Source organism: Oncorhynchus gorbuscha, linkage group LG09 (assembly GCF_021184085.1).
Source record: "Oncorhynchus gorbuscha isolate QuinsamMale2020 ecotype Even-year linkage group LG09, OgorEven_v1.0, whole genome shotgun sequence".
Lineage (NCBI taxonomy): Eukaryota > Metazoa > Chordata > Actinopteri > Salmoniformes > Salmonidae > Oncorhynchus > Oncorhynchus gorbuscha.
Window position 1 is genome coordinate 51974227 of NC_060181.1, and position 13904 is coordinate 51988130.

The following is a 13904-nucleotide window of genomic DNA, read 5'->3' on the forward strand; positions in this document are numbered from 1 at the left end:
ATGAACTTAATACATAGCTAGCAGGTTGATGTTTTCCCTTTGCAACCAGGGAAGAGGAAAGCAACATTCACCAACATTCATTGATATCCATACAGAATGAAGCGCTTAAGGGACCTCATGGGCACCCTTAACCTTTTCATTTAATAAGCGGGAAATTCGTCTTAAAATGTTTTGTGCAACTGACTTAAAGATAAGTGGAAAATGAACGTAGCCCTTTCCTGCAGTCAAATTACCTAGTGGTCTCATGGGTGTGTTATGAATGTTATTAATATTTTTCATAATTAATAAACATTATTTCAAAAACGCACAGTTTTGTTATAATTCAGTCATCTGTGATGTATATAAAGTGTAAAGTGTATGCAAACTCAAAATGGAATACATTTCAACTCTCTATCTGACATGGTCACGGTCACTTATTATTTTTAAGCACTTAACCATGTGTGTGAGGTGTATAATTTTGTTTCAAAGCAGATTTGTTTTATGCAATCAGCCTCAGAGCACAAAAATCAGCACAAAAAGCAGTATTAAAATGTCACAGAAACTGTCTAACAAATATCTTGATAAGACTTGCTTTTTCATTCAAATAAAGATAATGCAGATTGTGGATCGTACCTGGGTAGTGTTAATCAGGGCACACACACACACACACACACACACACACACACACACACACACACACACACACACACACACACACACACACACACACACACACACACACACACACACACACACACACACACACACACACACACACACACACACACACACACACACACACAACATAAAATGAAAAAGAGTGTTTGTTATTGGACATTCTACTGAATGTGTGCCTGTTGTCCTCCTACCATATCTCTATCGGTGTCAGCCACTGGCAAGAGTCAAAGAGCCACTAGAGGGAACTGTGAGGAGTGTCCCTTCCTTTCGCCAGATGGAATATTATGTCATGGCGCATTAGGTGGCAGTTACATTTCTAGTTGTAATTAATATCTTAATGTTCTCTCACTGGTACCCAGGTAAAACTGGTACCTTTCTCACTCTCACCCTTTGCCAGTCTGTGGGGTCTCTGTGTCATGCTCGCTTACTCAGTAACTGTAGCATAAACATGACTTTGACTTTGATTGGAGGTCATCCACTCACTAGTCGTGGTGTGTGGGCTGTTTGAATTAAATGCACAATCCGTAATAGCTTCATCGTGTCTTAGCTTATCATAACCAAAAAACAAAGGACCTATTATGTTGATAGAAGACACTGTAAACAAACAACGCATAGATTGAAGTCCTGATTTTAAAAAAGTAATGTAATTTGATGTAAAGCGTGTTATAGCACATCAAACTATACAGCCGACTACAAGCATTTCAAAGGCCTTTTCCTCAGCGTTCGCATGAATCATATTCATGGTAAACGTGGCCTTGCTTGTTTAATTACCTTTAAAAGTTGTGTTTAATTATCTTTAAAAGTATGTTACAGTGTGCCATGCTATAATGCGCATTGTAAACTGGGTGGTTCGAAGTCTGAATGCTGATTGGCTGTTAGCCATGGTATATCAGACCGTTTACCAAGGGTACGACAAAACATTTATTTTTACTGCTATAAATACATTGGTAACCAGTTTATAATAGCATTAAGGCATCCCGGGGGATTGTGGAAAATTGCTAATATATCTATCCAGGCAATGCGAGTTGCATCGTGCATAAGAACAGCCCTTATCCATGGTATAGTGGCCATTTACCACACCCCCTCGGGCTTTATTGCTTAATTGGAATGAAACCTGCCCTTAGTCTTGTGGTATGTCCTTTGTTGAGCAAAACAGATACAGTATAGAATGGAATTGGATATGTTATTCATAGGATGGATGTGTTATTTCTGTGTAAAATGCAATGGGATGCATTTGCTTCAAAGTTGATGTCTTTGTTGGTGGCCCACTCTTTAATGGTACAGTCTAGAAGTTGAATTAAGGCCATGCAAAACTTCGTAGGGTGAGAAGAGTGACACACAGGGCCTGATGAAGAATTTAGAAATTGGGAGAGAGCGAAGCAAACAGAGCACTGTTGTATTAATTGCCGCTGTTTTCTTTGCCAGGTCTCCTTTGCTGAAGAAACCCTGTGTCTCAATGGGGTTTTTCTCTGTTAAATAAAGGTTAAATTAATAAAGCAAATGAACTGTAGCTGACATTGAGCACAGTCACATGCACACAATAATGTGATTATTGTGGATAGTTGGGTTAATGTAATAGTTTGCTTAAAACGTTTACATGCTTTGCAAGAATAATAATTTCCCTCATAATCCTGTTTACGTGGACACATTTGAAATCAGGCTACCAATGGGACTTTTGATAATTGCAGAAATTCGGCAAACGAAATAAACATTCTACCACAGTCTCCATGTTATTTTTGAGTATAATATTATAACATATGAAGTTTGTAGGTGAAAACTATTTATAAGATGCATACTTTCAGTTTTTCCGAACTCACTTAACTTGCCATAAGTGGGAGGCTTGCACTACCAAGTGCTGGCACATGCGCAGATCAAATGCAACACTGAAACGCCAATTAAGCTGTTTACATGTCCTGATATTTCAAAATATTGCTCATAAAACCAGGTGGTTTAATAGGCATATGTTTACTTTAATTATGACCTTACGCCGATTAAGATTAAGCAGAGTAATCTGTTTACATGACTAATGCTGTACTCGGCCTTCTGCCATAATCAGTTTAATATTGAATTATTAGTATACATGTAAAAATACTCATTACAGCAGTCCTCATAAATTAGGTACAAAGAATGCAACCCCCCCCACCCCCCATTGAATGCAACCTTAGGGCTGTTGGATGCAGAGGAATGTGATGGATATAACAGGTGTAGTTGACTGCTGGCAGAGTTAGTACTCAGCAGCAGTGCCTGTCTCCAGCCTTAATACATGGCAGTAGTCTGAGCCTTGCACAGTGAACCGGCTTTGATTTGCTATTTGGCTTATGTAAAGTAGTGCTTTGAACTGAACTATGGTGAACAGCATTATCAACTTTCCCCAACAGCCTCCTCACAGGTGCACCGTTTTCTTTTCCAACGTTTGCCTGAGAGAGAATTGAATACAGATCGCTCTACCCTCTCTCCTCCTGCGGCTTGAAGGGAAATTATGAAATTGTGGGAAATATTTTATTTATCAAGGCAGACTGCTCTCACATGAGAGGCTAACTGGGGAGACTTGATGAATCAACCAATGAGCATCTGTCATGCAGGTGAAAGAGGACCCAAAAGCGACTTAACAGAAACAGAGTTATTTAAAGTCCAAAACGGAATAACAGAAATCCTCTAGACTTGTAGAGGGGAAACAACTGGAGAAGCGGCCACAGACTGCAGGTCGCTTCGGGTAGGCGCAGGCCGTAGTCGACTGAGACACCTGCTCACACGCAGCATCTGATGAAGGCACAAAACACGACAGGACAGGGTGATACACAATCACGGCAAAAACACGACAGGACAGGGCGAAACGCAATCACAGCATGGTGAATACAATACAAGGAACCGACGGGACAGGAACGGATCACAAAGGAATAAATAGGGACTCTAATCAGGGGAAAGGATCGGGAACAGGTGTGGGAAGACTAAATGATGATTAGGGGAATAGGAACAGCTGGGAGCAGGAACGGAACGACAGAGAGAAGAGAGAGCGAGAGAGTGAGAGAGGGAGGGGGAGAGAGAGGGATAGAAGGAGGGAAAGAACCAAACAAGACCAGCAGAGGGAAACGAATAGCATGGGGAGCACAGGGACAAGACATGACAATAAATGACAAACATGACAGTACCCCCCACTCACCGAGCGCCTCCTGGCGCACTCGAGGAGGAATCCTGGCGGCAACGGAGGAAATCATCGATGAGCGAACGGTCCAGCACGTCCCGAGACGGAACCCAACTCCTCTCCTCAGGACCGTAACCCTCCCAATCCACTAGGTATTGGTGACCCCGTCCCCGAGAACGCATGTCCATAATCTTATGTACCTTGTAAATAGGTGCGCTCTCGACAAGGACGGGAGGGGGGAGGGAAGACGAACGGGGGTGCGAAGAAAGGGCTTAACACAGGAGACATGGAAGACAGGATGGACGCGACGAAGATGTCGCGGAAGAAGCAGTCGCACAGCGACAGGATTGACGACCTGGGAGACACGGAACGGACCAATGAACCGCGGAGTCAACTTACGAGAAGCTGTCGTAAGAGGAAGGTTGCGAGTGGAAAGCCACACTCTCTGGCCGCAACAATACCTTGGACTCTTAATCCTGCGTTTATTGGCGGCTCTCACCGTCTGTGCCCTGTAACGGCAAAGTGCAGACCTCACCCTCCTCCAGGTGCGCTCACAACGTTGGACAAACGCTTGAGCGGAGGGAACGCTGGACTCGGCAAGCTGGGATGAGAACAGAGGAGGCTGGTAACCCAGACTACTCTGAAACGGAGATAACCCGGTAGCAGACGAAGGAAGCGAATTGTGAGCGTATTCTGCCCAGGGGAGCTGTTCTGCCCAAGACGCAGGGTTTCTGAAAGAAAGGCTGCGTAGTATGCGACCAATCGTCTGATTGGCCCTCTCTGCTTGACCGTTAGACTGGGGATGAAACCCGGAAGAGAGACTGACGGACGCACCAATCAAACGACAGAACTCCCTCCAAAACTGTGACGTGAATTGCGGGCCTCTGTCTGAAACGGCGTCTAACGGGAGGCCATGAATTCTGAATACATTCTCAATAATGATTTGTGCCGTCTCCTTAGCGGAAGGAAGTTTAGCGAGGGGAATGAAATGTGCCGCCTTAGAGAACCTATCGACAACCGTCAGAATCACAGTCTTCCCCGCAGACAAAGGCAGACCGGTAATGAAGTCTAAGGCAATGTGAGACCATGGTCGAGAAGGAATGGGGAGCGGTCTGAGACGACCGGCAGGAGGAGAGTTACCCGACTTAGTCTGCGCGCAGTCCGAACAAGCAGCCACGAAACGGCGCGTGTCACGCTCCTGAGTCGGCCACCAAAAGCGCTGGCGAATAGACGCAAGAGTGCCTCGAACACCGGGATGACCAGCTAACTTGGCAGAGTGAGCCCACTGAAGAACAGCCAGACGAGTGGAAACAGGAACGAAAAGGAGGTTACTAGGACAAGCGCGCGGCGACGCAGTGTGCGTGAGTGCTTGCTTAACCTGTCTTTCAATTCCCCAGACTGTTAACCCGACAACACGCCCATAAGGAAGAATCCCTCGGGATCAGTAGAAGCCACAGAAGAACTAAACAGACGGGATAAGGCATCAGGCTTGGTGTTCTTGCTACCCGGACGGTAAGAAATCACAAACTCGAAACGAGCGAAAAACAACGCCCAACGAGCTTGACGGGCATTAAGTCGTTTGGCAGAACGGATGTACTCAAGGTTCTTATGGTCTGTCCAAACGACAAAAGGAACGGTCGCCCCCTCCAACCACTGTCGCCATTCGCCTAGGGCTAAGCGGATGGCGAGCAGTTCACGGTTACCCACATCATAGTTGCGCTCAGATGGCGACAGGCGATGAGAAAAATAAGCGCAAGGATGAACCTTATCGTCAGACTGGAAGCGCTGGGATAGGATGGCTCCCACGCCTACCTCTGAAGCGTCAACCTCGACAATGAATTGTCTAGTGACGTCAGGAGTAACGAGGATAGGAGCGGACGTAAAACGTTCTTTAAGAAGATCAAAAGCTCCCTGGGCGGAACCGGACCACTTAAAACACGTCTTGACAGAAGTAAGAGCTGTGAGAGGGGCAGCAACTTGACCGAAATTACGAATGAAACGCCGATAGAAATTAGCGAAACCTAAAAAGCGCTGCAACTCGACACGTGACCTTGGAACGGGCCAATCACTGACAGCTTGGACCTTAGCGGAATCCATCTGAATGCCTTCAGCGGAAATAACGGAACCGAGAAAAGTAACGGAGGAGACATGAAAAGAGCACTTCTCAGCCTTTACGTAGAGACAATTCTCTAAAAGGCGCTGTAGAACACGTCGAACGTGCTGAACATGAATCTCGAGTGACGGAGAAAAAATCAGGATATCGTCAAGATAGACAAAAACAAAAATGTTCAGCATGTCTCTCAGAACATCATTAACTAATGCCTGAAAAACAGCTGGCGCATTGGCGAGACCGAACGGCAGAACCCGGTACTCAAAATGCCCTAACGGAGTGTTAAACGCCGTTTTCCACTCGTCCCCCTCTCTGATGCGCACGAGATGGTAAGCGTTACGAAGGTCCAACTTAGTAAAGCACCTGGCTCCCTGCAGAATCTCGAAGGCTGATGACATAAGGGAAGCGGATAACGATTCTTAACCGTTATGTCATTCAGCCCTCGATAATCCACGCAGGGGCGCAGAGTACCGTCCTTCTTTTTAACAAAAAAGAACCCCGCCCGGCCGGAGAAGAAGAAGGCACTATGGTACCGGCGTCAAGAGACACAGACAAATAATCCTCGAGAGCCTTACGTTCGGGAGCCGACAGAGAGTATAGTCTACCTCGAGGAGGAGTGGTCCCCGGAAGGAGATCAATACTACAATCATACGACCGGTGAGGAGGAAGGGAGTTGGCTCGGGACCGACTGAAGACCGTGCGCAGATCATGATATTCCTCCGGCACTCCTGTCAAATCGCCAGGTTCCTCCTGAGAAGTAGGGACAGAAGAAATGGGAGGGATGGCAGACATTAAACACTTCACATGACAAGAAACGTTCCAGGATAGGATAGAATTACTAGACCAATTAATAGAAGGATTATGACATACAAGCCAGGGATGACCCAAAACAACAGGTGTAAACGGTGAACGGAAAATCAAAAAAGAAATAGTCTCACTGTGGTTACCAGATACTGTGAGAGTTAGAGGTAGTGTCTCAAATTTGATACTGGGAAGATGACTACCATCTAAGGCAAACATGGGCGTAGGCCTGTCTAACGGTCCGAAAGGAATGTTATGTTTCCGAGCCCATGCTTCGTCCATGAAACAACCCTCAGCCCCAGAGTCAATCAAAGCACTGCATGTAGCACCCGAACCGGTCCAGCGTAGATGGACCGACATAATAGTACAAGATCTAGATGAAGGGACCTGAGTAGTAGCGCTCACCAGTAGCCCTCCGCTTACTGATGGGCTCTGGCCTCTTACTGGACATGAATTAACAAAATGTCCAGCAACTCCGCAATAGAGGCACAGGCGGTTGGTGATCCTCCGTTCCCTCTCCTTATTCGAGATGCGAATCCCTCCCAGCTGCATGGGCTCAGTCTCAAAGCCAGAGGAGGGAGATGGTTGCGATGCGGAGCAGGGAAACACCGTTGATGCGAGCTCTCTTCCACGAGCCCGGTGACGAAGATCTACCCGTCGTTCTATGCGGATGGCGAGAGCAATCAAAGAGTCCACATCTGAAGGAACCTCCCGGGAGAGAATCTCATCCTTAACCACTGCGTGGAGTCCCTCCAGAAAACGAGCGAGCAGCGCCGGCTCGTTCCACTCACTAGAGGCAGCAAGAGTGCGAAACTCAATGGAATAATCCGTTATGGACCGTTCACCTTGGCATAAGGAAGCCAGGGCCCTAGAAGCCTCCCCACCAAAAACTGAACGGTCAAAAACCCGAATCATCTCCTCTTTAAAGTTCTGGAATTTGTTAGAGCAATCAGCCCTTGCCTCCCAGATAGCTGTGCCCCATTCTCGAGCCCGGCCAGTAAGGAGTGAAATGACGTAAGCAACCCGAGCTCTCTCTCTAGAGTATGTGTGGGGTTGGAGAGAGAACACAATCTCACACTGCGTGAGAAAGGAGCGGCACTCAGTGGGCTGCCCGGAGTAGCAAGGTGGGTTATTAACCCTAGGTTCTGGAGGCTCGGCAGGCCAGGGAGTAACAGGTGGCACGAGACGTAGACTCTGGAACTGTCCAGAGAGGTCGGAAACCTGAGCGGCCAGGTTCTCCACGGCATGGCGAGCAGCAGACAATTCCTGCTCGTGTCTGCCGAGCATGGCTCCTTGGATCTCGACGGCAGTGTAACGAGCGTCTGAAGTCGCTGGGTCCATTCCTTGGTCGGTTCCTTCTGTCATGCAGGTGAAAGAGGACCCAAAAGCGACTTAACAGAAACAGAGTTATTTAAAGTCCAAAACGGAATAACAGAAATCCTCTAGACTTGTAGAGGGGAAACAACTGGAGAAGCGGCCACAGACTGCAGGTCGCCGGGTAGGCGCAGGCCGTAGTCGACTGAGACACCTGCTCACACGCAGCATCTGATGAAGGCACAAAACACGACAGGACAGGGTGATACACAATCACGGCAAAAACACGACAGGACAGGGCGAAACGCAATCACAGCATGGTGAATACAATACAAGGAACCGACGGGACAGGAACGGATCACAAAGGAATAAATAGGGACTCTAATCAGGGGAAAGGATCGGGAACAGGTGTGGGAAGACTAAATGATGATTAGGGGAATAGGAACAGCTGGGAGCAGGAACGGAACGACAGAGAGAAGAGAGAGCGAGAGAGTGAGAGAGGGAGGGGGAGAGAGAGGGATAGAAGGAGGGAAAGAACCAAACAAGACCAGCAGAGGGAAACGAATAGCATGGGGAGCACAGGGACAAGACATGACAATAAATGACAAACATGACAGCATCGGCAGATTCAGTGATGTTTACAGTTCAAATCAAATCCAATTTTATTTGTCACATGCACCGAATACGACAGTGAAATCTTTACTTACAACCCCTTAACCAACATATATTGAAGGTAGAATTCATCAGTTTTTTTATGCTTGAGGGGCTTTACATTTTTCTTACATGGAATTATATAATCAATTATGATACACTTGATTGTCATCTTCTTTGGTACCCAAAAAGGCATCTTAAAAGGGTTCTCTTATGGGGACAGCCGAAGATCACGAAGGTTCTAGATATCACCTTTTTTTCAAAAAGCGTACTGTTTACCTAAAAATGGCACTCCATTTTCTGCTATTGCTTCTATTGTTCGATGATTGGTGACATGCCCTATGTTTCTACCGTGAGAAAAGAGAGGCGGCTGCCTACCTACAGATGATATCATTGACTACTTTAATAAATGGAACACTAGTCACTTTAATAATTCCACTTTAAGAAAGATTACATATCTCACATTACTCATCTCACATGTATATAATGTATAGCATATCCTTCACTATCTATTCTTTACTGTCTATTGCATCTTAGCAACTCTGTCACTGCTAATCCATATATTTTATACTTATATATTCTTATCCCATTCCTTTACTAGATTGTGTGTATTAGGTTTTGTTGTGCAATTTGTTAGATATTAGGTTTTGTTGTGGAATTGTTAGATATTACCTGTTAGATACAGTTGCACTGTCGGATCTCGAAGCAAAAGCATTTTGCTACAAGGGCTATATAATATGCTAACCATGTCTATGTGACCAATACAATTTGATTTGATTTAAGGTCCTGAACACTCTGGAGCAGGTTATCAAATCAAATTAAATCAAATGTATTTATATAGCCCTTCGTACATCAGCTGATATATCAAAGTGCTTTACAGAAACCCAGCCTAAATCCCCAAACAGCAAGCAATGCAGGTGTAGAAGCATGGTGGCTAGGAAAACTCCCGAGAAAGGCCAAAACCTAGGAAGAAACCTAGAGAGGAACCAGGCTATGTGGGGTGGCCAGTCCTCTACTGGCTGTGCCGGGTGGAGATTATAACAGAACATGGCCAAGATGTTCAAATGTTCATAAATGACCAGCATGGTCAAATAATAATCACAGGCAGAACAGTTGAAACTGGAGCAGCAGCACGGCCAGGTGGACTGGGGACAGCAAGGAGTCATCATGTCAGGTAGTCCTGGGGCATGGTCCTAGGGCTCAGGTCCTCCGAGAGAGAGAAAGAAAGAGAGAATTAGAGAGAGCATATGTGGGGTGGCCAGTCCTCTTCTGGCTGTGCTGGGTGGAGATTATAACAGAACATGGCCAAGATGTTAAAATGTTCATAAATGACCAGCATGGTCGAATAATAATAACACATAAACTACTGCAGCATAAATACTGGAGGCTGAGACAGGAGGGGTCAGGAGACACTGTGGCCCCATCTGAGGACACCCCCGGACAGTTATCATCAAGGATCTCTCTGTACTTTCCTCCATTCATCTTTGCCTCAATCCTGACTAGTCTCCCAGTTGCTGCAGCTGAAAAATATCCCCACAGCATGATGCTGCTACCACCATGCTTCATCGTAGGGATGGTGGAAGTTTTCCTCCAGACGTGACACTTGGCATTGTCACGCCCTGACCTTAGATATTTCTGTTTTCTATATATTTTGGTTAGTTCAGGGTGTGTCTAGGGTTTTGTATGTCTAGGGTTGTTGTAGGTCTAGGGGGTTTTGTATTTCTATTTTGGCCTGATATGGTTCTCAATCAGAGACAGCTGTTTATCGTTGTCTCTGATTGGGGATCATATTTAGGCAGCCCTGTTTCCCACTTTCTGGTGTGGGATCTTGTCTATGTTTAGTTGCCTGTCAGCACTAGTTTGGATAGCTTCACGTTTCGTTTGTTCTTTATTGTTTTTGTTCAGTGTTGATGTAATAAATAGAGAATGTATGCATACCATGCTGCACATTGGTCTCCTTCATATGACAAACGTGACAGGCATTCAAGCCAAAGAGTTCAATTTTGGTTTCATCAGACCCGAGTATCTTATTCCTCATGGTCCAAGAGTCTTTAGGTGCCTTTTGTCAACTCCACATGGGCTGTCATGTGCCTTTTACTGGGAGTGGCTGTTGTCTGGCCACCCTACACAAAAGGTCTGATTGGTGTAATACTGCATAGATGGCAGCTCGAAAGAGTCTTGGTGGTCCCAGACTTCTTCCATTTAAAACTTCCAAGGGATAACTCCCTTTTTTTAAATTTTCGCCTAAAATGACATACCCAAATCGTTCAGGCCCTGAAGCAAGGATATGCATATTCTTGGTACCATTTGAAACACTTTGTGTAAATGTGAATTGAATGTAGGAGAATACAATAGATATGGTAGAAGAAAATACAAAGAAATAACCCAACATTTTTTTTTTCTATAACCATCTTTGAAATGCAACAGAAAGGTCCCAAATCTAACCAACACTCTGGCTGTAATTATGATGGTGTCCACAATATGGTAGTAGTGTATGTGCAACGTTTCAGATGGATAACTTGAAGTTTGAGCAAACTGCATGCATTTAGTGGGAAGTCACACAGGTACATTTGGGCAAATCGTGAGTCATTTTCATTCACATACATTTTTTCTGCAAGAATATCGTCAAATCTCTATACTTGGTCTTTCATTTAGAATTTCCAGTATTAGTAGCCACATTATAAGTTCAACATTTGTAAAACAACCAGTTTTCATGACTTCATAACTCTCCATACTCTTATAATTTATGTCCAAAAGGAAAAGGCTTGCTGTCGCACGAGGTTAGCAGCTGCATTTTGTGACAGATATGAGGTTTCCCGATACTCCCGTAAAGCCCAGCTCATTGGCTATCTAGGTAGCTTTGTTTGATTGGTGCTTATTGGACAAAGTTACAGTCGATCAAGTGAAGACTGCCCGCGTCATCGGTGTGTCAAGAAGGTGTCGCTCTCTGTCCAAATTATGGTGTCCTATAGGATATACTACACCCTTAATGATATAGTGTTGTCTGATAACGTTCTATGATCTCTGAGGAATAAATATGAACATGATTTGACTGGTTGAAATAACGTTTAGGGTTAGATTTTTACAGATTCCTTAGTTTGCAAATTGAACGAGTGGAAATAGAAAATCGATCGTGCATGCTATATGGACATTTTCATGATATGAAAAAGGACAAAAGACACTTCATGTTATCTCTGGGACCCTTAGGATGAAAAATAAGAGCAAGATTGCTGAAAGTAAGCACACATTTCACCTTCAGAGGTGAATTTATCAAACCTATCGCTGTGAAAAAGCGTTTTGTTGTTAGGAGCGCTTCCCAAACAATAGAATGGCATTTCTTCACATTAATAGCCACTGTAAATTGGACAGTGAAGTAATATTAACAAGAATGTAGCTTTCAGCCGATATGACACTTATACATACAGACATTTGTTGTTTCTCTAAAATCTGCGATCGTGACACAAGGGCCTGCATGATATACAACTGTCCCGTTGATGGGACGCCTATCCCTATGATGGGAGAATTGTCATCAACTATACTAATTAGCATACCACAACGGTCAAAAAATATTACTAGAAAATATTCATATTCGTGAAATTTAGTGAAACACAGCATAGCGTTTTGTTCAAAACCTCTTAAAGATCGGGTGAATTTGTTCAACTTTTTGTAAAAAATCGCGCAAAATTTCAACGTCCTGCTACTCATGCCAGGAATATAGTATATGCAGATAGAAAACACTCTGAAGTTTCTAAAACTGGTTAAATCATGTCTGTGACTATAACAGAACGTGTGTAGCAGGCAAAACCCCAAGGAAAACTGTTCGCAAAAAAAATAATATATATCCCTCCGCCAGTTCTCTGTATTGTCTATGGAAAGGGAAAATAGATAGCGCCCAGTTTACAGTTACTACAGCTTCCACACGATGTCACCATTCTTGGCAATTGGGTTGAAGTTAATCCTTGGTGAAATAAAGAATAGGCACTTCCTGTCATCGGGTACACCGGGGGAAGTTATGAAAGAGAGAATATCGACCATGATTTCAAGACCTGCTGCTATTTAATACAGATCGCCCCGTGATCAATTTGATCGATTATTAACGTTTACTAATACCTAAAGTTGGATTACAAAAGTAGTTTGAAGTGTTTTGGCAAAGTTAATAGGCAACTTTTTTAATTAAAAAAATGACATTGCGTTTTGGAAAGCTGTTTTTTCCTGGATCAGACGGGCTTCATAAATGGACATTTTGGGTATACATGGACGGATTTAATAAAAATAAAAAACCAATCGTGATGTTTATTTGACATATTGGAGTGCCAACAAAGAAGCTAGCGTCTCACCTTGATCACCCTGTCATCTCAGATTTTAAAATTATGCTTTATAGCCAAAGTAAGACAAGCGTTTGTGTAAGTTTATCGAGAGCCTAGCATAGCATTATGTCCAGCTAGCAGCATGAAGCTTGGTCAAGAAAATCAGAAAAGTAATCAAATGAACCTTTTACCTTTGATGATCTTCTGATGTTTTCACTGACGAGACTCCCAGTTAGACAGCAAATGTTCCTTTTGTTCCATAAAGTTTATTTTTATACCCAAAATACCTCCGTTTGTTGGTCACGTTATGTTGAGAAATCCACCGGAAATAGAGGTCACGACAAGGCCGAAAAAACAAAACAAATTAAGTCCATAATTTCGACAGGAACATGGCAAGCGTTTTTTATAATCAATCCTCAAAGTGTTTTTCAAATATCTATTCGATAATATATCAACCGGGACAATTGGCTTTTCAGTAGGAGCGAGAGGAAAAATGACTACCTCTGTCTTTTACGCAAGAATCACTCTGAGAGCCCTCAGCTGGCCACTTACGCAATGTAGTCCTTTACGCTCATTCTTCAACATAAAGGTGTGAAACTACGTCAAAATGCTGTAGACACCTTAGGAAATAAATAGAAAAAGGTATCTGGTTGATATCCCTTTCAGTGGCCAATAGGGGTGCTGGAACACAACACGAGTCACTTCCTGATTGGATTTTTCTTAGGCATTCGCCTGCATTCGCCTGCAATATCAGTTCTGGTATAATCACAGACAATATTTTGACAGTTTTGGAAACTATAGAGTGTTTTCTACCCTAAGCTGTCAATTATATGCATATTCTAACATCTGGTCCTGAGAAATAGGCAGTTTACTTTGGGAACGTGCCACCTAGAACGTGCCCCCTAGTTTCAAGAGGTTAATG